This window comes from Triticum urartu, chromosome 4 (assembly GCF_003073215.2).
Source record: "Triticum urartu cultivar G1812 chromosome 4, Tu2.1, whole genome shotgun sequence".
Taxonomy (NCBI): domain Eukaryota; kingdom Viridiplantae; phylum Streptophyta; class Magnoliopsida; order Poales; family Poaceae; genus Triticum; species Triticum urartu.
In genome coordinates, this window is record NC_053025.1 from 312,894,097 (window position 1) to 312,902,306 (window position 8,210).

Consider the following 8,210-nt stretch of genomic DNA (forward strand, 5'->3'; position numbering starts at 1 on the left):
GTGGATGTCATGAACCCAGGAGCGTTGGGATAGACCATCTCGGACCGTGCGAATCTTGCGCCATCTCTTCGGGATCAGTTGAAAGAGCTGAGGAGCGATCTCGGAGACTGAATGACCGGCAATCCAGTGGTCAGTCCAGAACATGCACTTGTCACCTCGGCCAACGCTCCAAGTGGTCGAGGCACGGAAGATGGCGCCGACAGTGGCATCGTGCCGGATATGCAAGTGGCTCCAGGGGCGCGAGGGATCGGTGCCCTGAAGCCAAAGCCAGCGCGCACGGAGGGCGATGCCCACACGCTGTAGGTCGCGAACCCCCAGCCCGCCAAGATGAATAGGCCGGCAAACTCGCTGCCAGTTGACCATACATTGACCGCCATTGGCATCCTTGCATCCGGCCCAGAGGAATCCACGGATGATGCGCTTGACCTTCTTGAGAATGGTATGGTTGAAGGCGATGGCCGTGAGGAAGTGAGTAGGGATAGCGCAAAGGACATGGCGAACGAGAGCCAGCCGGTCACCACGAGAGAGCATGGATGCGCGCCATGTAGATAACTTCCGCTCGAGCTTGAGCACGATGGGCAGCAGGCTGGACGAAGACGGCTTGCGGATTGAGAGAGGTAGACCCAGGTATTGCACAGGGAACTGCGTTACGGGGCAGTTCATCACATTAATTAGAAAACAAATAACCAATTTTAAGAAATCTCATTATTAAAGCATTTATGTACCTACTTAATTTGTAATGGAACATTATCTTATTATTAAAGTATTTATATACCTATTTAATTTGTAATCGAATATTATCCAATGGCAGCAAACAAATGTGGACGCCTAATCTCATTTCCGTCGTCCTGCCCTACCGCTCGAAGAGTCCGAGCGCCGACACCACCACGTAGCCTCGTGCCCTACCCCATCCCGTATTCCTCCCTCTCCCTTACTCTCTGTCTCTCATGCACGCTCACGCAGGGGATGGCCGCTCGGTCGCTCCCTGTTGGGGAACGTAGCAATTTCAAAAAAATTCCTACGCACACGCAAGATCATGGTGATGCATAGAAACGAGAGGGGAGAGTGTTGTCCACGTACCCTCGTAGACTGAAAGCGGAAGCGTTATAACAACGCGGTTGATGTAGTCGTACGTCTTCATGGCCCGACCGATCAAGCACCGAAACTACGGCACCTCCGAGTTCTAGCACACGTTCAGCTCGATGACGATCCCCGAACTCCGATCCAGCAGAATGTCGGGGAAGAGTTCCGTCAGCATGACGGCGTGGTGACGATCTTGATGTTCTACCGTCGCAGGGCTTCGCCTAAGCACCGCTACAATATTATCGAGGATTATGGTGGAGGGAGGGCACCGCACACGGCTAAGAGATCAATGATCAATTGTTGTGTCTCTGGGGTGCCCCCTGCCCCCGTATATAAAGGAGCAAGGGGGGAGGCGGCCGGCCTAGGAGGAGGGTGCGCCAAGGGGGGAGTCCTACTCCCGGAGTAGGACTCCTCCTTCCCTTGCTGGAGTAGGAGAGAAGGAAAGAGGGGGAGAGGAACAAGGAAAGGGGCTGCACCCCTTGTCCAATTCGGACCAGAGGGGGGGCGTGTGCCTCCTTCCTTTTGGCCTCTCTCCTCTATTCCTGTATGGCCCAATAAGGCCCATATACTCCCCGGCGAATTCCCGTAACTCTCCGGTACTCCGAAAAATACCCGAATCACTCGGAACCTTTCCGATGTCCGAATATAGTCGTTGAATATATCGATCTTTACGTCTCGACCATTTTGAGACTCCTCGTCATGTCCCCGATCTCATCCGGGACTCCGAACTCCTTCGGTACATCAAAACTCATAAACTCATAATATAACTGTCATCGAAACCTTAAGCGTGCAGACCCTAAGGGTTCGAGAACAATGTAGACATGACCGAGACACGTCTCCGGTCAATAACCAATAGCAGAACCTGGATGCTCATATTGGCTCCCAATATTCTACGAAGATCTTTATCGGTCAAACCGCATAACAACATACGTTGTTCCCTTTGTCATCGGTATGTTACTTGCCCGAGATTCGATCGTCGGTATCTCAATACCTAGTTCAATCTCGTTATCGGCAAGTCTCTTTACTCGTTCCGTAACACATCATCCCGCAACTAACTCATTAGTTGCAATGCTTGCAAGGCTTAAGTGATATGCATTATCGAGAGGGCCCAGAGATACCTCTCCGACAATCGGAGTGACAAATCCTAATCTCGAAATACGCCAACCCAATAAGTACCTTCGGAGACACCTGTAGAGCACATTTATAATCACCCAGTTACGTTGTGGTGTTTGGTGGCACACAAAGTGTTCCTCCAGTAAACGGGAGTTGCATAATCTCATAGTCATAGGAACATGTATAAGTCATGAAGAAAGCAATAGCAACAAACTAAACGATCAAGTGCTAAGCTAACGAAATGGGTCAAGTCAATCACATCATTCTCCTAATGATGTGATCCCGTTAATCAAATGACAACTCATGTCTATGGTTAGGAAACATAACCATCTTTGATCAATGAGCTAGTCAAGTAGAGGTATACTAGTGACACTCTGTTTGTCTATGTATTCACACATGTATCATGTTTCCGGTTAATACAATTCTAGCATGAATAATAAACATTTATCATGATATGAGGAAATAAATAATAACTTTATTATTGCCTCTAGGGCATATTTCCTTCAGTCTCCCACTTGCACTAGAGTCAATAATCTAGTTCACATCGCCATGTGATTTAATACCAATAGTTCACATCACCATGTGATTAACACCCATAGTTCACATCGACATGTGACCAACACCCAAAGGGTTTACTAGAGTCAATAATCTAGTTCACATCGCTACGTGATTAACACCCAAAGAGTACTAAAGCGTGATCATGTTTTGCTTGTGAGAGAAGTTTAGTCAACGGGCCTGCCACATTCAGATCCGTACGTATTTTGCAAATTTCTATGTCAACAATGCTCTGCACGGAGCTACTCTAGCTAATTGCTCCCACTTCCAATATATATCCAGATTGAGACTTAGAGTCATCTGGATCAGTGTCAAAACTTGCATCGACGTAACCCTTTGCGATGAACCTTTTGTCACCTCCATAATCGAGAAACATATACCTATTCCACTAAGGATAATTTTGACCAATGTCCAGTGATCTACTCCTAGATCACTATTGTACTCCCTTGCCAAACTCAGGGCAGGGTATACAATAGGTCTGGTACACAGCATGGCATACTTTATAGAACCTATGGCTGAGGCATAAGGAATGACTTTCATTCTCTCTCTATCTTGTGCCGTGGTCGGGTTTTGAGTCTTACTCAACTTCACACCTTGTAACACAGGCAAGAACTCCTTTTTGACTGTTCCATTTTGAACTACTTCAAAATCTTGTCAAGGTATGTACTCATTGAAAAACTTATCAAGCGTCTTGATCTATCTCTATAGATCTTGATGCTCAATATGTAAGCAACTTCACCGAGGTCTTTCTTTGAAAAACTCCTTTCAAACATTCCTTTATGCTTTGCAGAATAATTCTACATTATCTACGATCAACAATATGTCATTCACATATACTTATCAGAAATGTTGTGGTGCTCCCACTTACTTTCTTGTAAATACAGGCTTCACCACAAGTCTGTATAAAACTATATGCTTTGATCAACTTATCAAAGCGTATATTCCAACTCTAAGATGCTTGCACCAGTCCATAGATGGATCGCTGGAGCTTGCATATTTTGTTAGTACCTTTAGGATTGACAAAACCTTCTGGTTGCATCATATACAACTCTTCTTTAATAAATCCATTGAGGAATGCAGTTTTGTTTATCCATTTGCCAGATTTCATAAAATGCGGCAATTTCTAACATGATTCAGACAGACTTAAGCATAGATACGAGTGAGAAACTCTCATCGTAGTCAACACCTTGAACTTGTCGAAAACCTTTTTGCGACAATTCTAGCTTTCTAGATAGTAACACTACTATCAACGTCCGTCTTCCTCTTGAAAATCCATTTATTCTCAATGGCTCGCCGATCAATGGGCAAGTCAATCAAAGTCCATACTTTGTTCTTATATATATGGATCCCATCTCAGATTTCATGGCCTTAAACCATTTTGCGGAATCTGGGCTCATCATCGCTTCCTCATAGTTCGTAGGTTCGTCATGGTCAAGTAACATGACCTCCAGAATAGGATTACCGTACCACTCTGGTGCGGATCTCACTCTGGTTGATCTACAAAGTTCTGTAGTAACTTGATCTGAAGTTTCATGATCATCATCATTAACTTCCTCTCTTTTTGGTGTAGACATCACTGGAACTGATTTCTGTGATGAACTATTTTCCAATTCGGGAGAAGGTAAAGTTACCTTATCAAGTTCCACTTTCCTCCCACTCACTTCTTTCGAGAGAAACTCCTTCTCTAGAAAGGATCCATTCTCAGCAACGAATGTCTTGCCTTCGGATCTATGATAGAAGGTGTACCCAACAATTTCTTTTGGGTATCCTATGAAGATTTACTTCTCCGATTTGGGTTCGAGCTTATCATGTTGAAACTTTTTCACATAAGCATCGCAGTCCCAAACTTTAAGAAACGACATCCTAGGTTTCTTGCCAAACCATAGTTCATACGGTGTCGTCTCAACGGATTTAGATGGTGCCCTATTTAACGTGAATGCAGTTGTCTCTAATGCATAACCCCAAAACGATAGTGGTAGATTGGTAAGAGACATCATAGGTCGCACCATATCTAATAAAGTACGGTTATGACGGTCGGACACACCATTACACTGTGGTGTTCCAGGTGGCGTGAGTAGTGAAACTATTTCCCATTGTTTTAACTGAAGGCCAAACTCTTAACTCAAATATTTTACCTCTGCGATCATATCGTAGAAACTTTTATTTTCTTGTTATGATGATTCTTCACTTCACTCTGGAATTCTTTGAACTTTTCAAATGTTTCAGACTTGTGTTTCATTAAGTAGATATACCCATATCTGCTCAAATCATCTATGAAGGTCAGAAAATAACGATACTTGCTGTGAGCCTTAGCACTCATCGACCGCATACATCAGTATGTATTATTTCCAATAAGTCAGTTGCTCGCTCCATTGTTCCAGAGAACGGAGTCTTAGTCATCTTGCCCATGAGGCATGGTTCGCAAGCATCAAGTGATTCATAATCAAGTGATTCCAAAATTCCATCAGCATGGAGTTTCTTCATGCACTTTGCACTATCATTATTAACTTTGCATCTTTTGGTTTCAATATTATGAATATGTGTATCACTACGATCGAGATCCAACGAACCATTTTCATTGGGTGTGTAACCATATAAGGTTTTATTCATGTAAACAGAACAACAATTTATTCTCTTACTTAAATGAATAACCGTATTGCAATAAACATGATCAAATCATATTCATACTCAACGCAAACACCAAATAACACTTATTTAGGTTCAACACTAATTCCAAAAGTATAGGAAGTGTGCGATGATGATCATATCAATCTTGGAACCACTTCCAACACACATTGTCACTTCACCCTTAACTAGTCTCTGTTCATTCTGCAACTCCCGTTTCGAGTTACTACTCTTAGCAACTGAACCAGTATCAAATACCGAGGGGTTGCTACGAACACTAGTGAAATACACATCAATAATCTGTATATCAAATATACCTTTGTTCACTTTGCCATCCTTCTTATCCACCAAATACTTGGGGCAGTTCCGCTTCCAGTGACCAGTCTCTTTGCAGTAGAAGTACTTAGTCTCAGGCTTAGGACCAGACTTGGGCTTCTTCACTTGAGCAGCAACTTGCTTGCCGTTCTTCTTGAAGTTCCCCTTCTTCCCTTTGTCCTTTTCTTGAAACTAGTGGTCTTGTCTACCATCAACACTTGATATTTTTCTTGATTTCTACCTTCGTTGATTTCAGCATTACGAAGAGCTTGGGAATCGTTTCCGTTATCCCTTGCATATCATAGTTCATCACGAAGTTCTACTAACTTGGTGATGGTGACTAGAGAATTCTGCCAATCACTGTCTTATCTGGAAGATTAACTCCCACTTGATTCAAGCGATTGTAGTACCCAGACAATCTGAGCACATGCTCACTGCTTGAGCTATTCTCCTCCATCTTTTAGCTATAGAACTTGTTGGAGACTTCATATCTCTCAACTCGGGTATTTGCTTGAAATATTAACTTCAACTTCTGGAACATCTCATATGGTCCATGACGTTCAAAACGTCTTTGAAGTCCCGATTCTAAGACGTTAAGCATGGTGCACTAAACTATCAAGTAGTCATCATATTGAGCTAGCCAAACGTTCAGAACGTCCGCATCTGCTCCTGCAATAGGTCTGTCACCTAGCGGTGCATTAAGTACATAATTCTTTTGTGCAGCAATGAGGATAATCCTCAGATCACGGATCCAATCCGCATCATTTCTACTAACATTTTCAACTTAGTTTTCTCTAGGAACATATAAAAATTAAACGGGGAGCAACATCGCGAGCTATTGATCTACAACATAGATATGCTAATACTACCAGGACTAAGTTCATGATAAATTAAAGTTCAATTAATCATATTACTCAAGAACTCCCACTTAGACAGACATCCCTCTAATCTTCTAAGTGATCACGTGATCCATATCAACTAAACCATGTCCGATCATCACGTGAGATGGAGTAGTTTCAATGGTGAACATCACTATGTTGATCATATCTACTATATGATTCACGCTCGACCTTTCGGTCTCCGTGTTTCGAGGCCATATCTGTTATATGCTAGGCTCGTCAAGTTTAACCTGAGTATTCCGCGTGTGCAACTGTTTTGCACCCGTTGTATTTGAACGTAGAGCCTATCACACCCGATCATCACGTGGTGTCTCAGCACGAAGAACTTTCGCAACGGTGCATACTCAGGGAGAACACTTGTACCTTGATAATTAGTGAGAGATCATCTTATAAAGCTACCGTCGAACTAAGCAAAATAAGATGTATAAAAGATAAATATCACATGCAATCAAAATATGTGACATGATATGGCCATCATCATCTTGTGCCTTTGATCTCCATCTCCAAAGCATCGTCATGATCTCCATCGTCACCGGCATGACACCATGATCTCCATCATCTTGATCTATATCAATGTGTCATCACATGGTTGTCTTGCCAACAATTGCTCTTGCAACTATTGCTATCGCATAGGGATAAAGTAAAGCAATTATTTGGCGCTTGCATCTTATGCAATAGAGAGATAACCATAAGGCTTCCGCCTGTTGCCGATAACTTCAACAAAACATGATCATCTCATACAACAACTTATATCTCATCACGTCTTGACCATATCACATCACAACATGCCCTGCAAAAAAAAGTTAGACGTCCTCTACTTTGTTGCTGCAAGTTTTACGTGGCTGCTACGGGCTGAGCAAGAACCGTTCTTACCTACGCATCAAAACCACAATGATAGTTTGTCAAGTTGGTGCTGTTTTAACCTTCGCAAGGACCGGGCGTAGCCACACTCGGTTCAACTAAAGTTGGAGAAACTAACACCCGCTAGTCACCTGTGTGCATAGCACGGCGGTAAAACCAGTCTCGCATAAGCGTACGCGTAATGTCGGTCCGGGCCGCTTCATCCAACAATACCGCCGAACCAAAGTATGGCATGCTGGTAAGCAGTATGACTTATATCGCCCACAATTCACTTGTGTTCTACTCGTGCATATTGCATCAACGCATAAAACCTAGGCTCGGATGCCACTGTTGGGGAACGTAGAAATTTCAAAAAAAATTCCTACGCACACGCAAGATCATGGTGATGCATAGCAACGAGAGGGGAGAGTGTTGTCCACGTACCCTCGTAGACTGAAAGCGGAAGCGTTATAACAACGCGGTTGATGTAGTCGTACGTCTTCACGGCCCGACCGATCAAGCACCGAAACTACGACACCTCCGAGTTCTAGCACACGTTCAGCTCGATGACGATCCTCGAACTCCAATCCAGCAGAATGTCAGGGAAGAGTTCCGTCAGCACGACGGCGTGGTGACGATCTTGATGTTCTACCGTCGCAGGGCTTCGCCTAAGCACCGCTACAATATTATCGAGGATTATGGTGGAGGGGGGCACCGCACACGGCTAAGAGATTAATGATCAATTGTTGTGTCTCTGGGATGCCCCTTGCCCCCGTATAT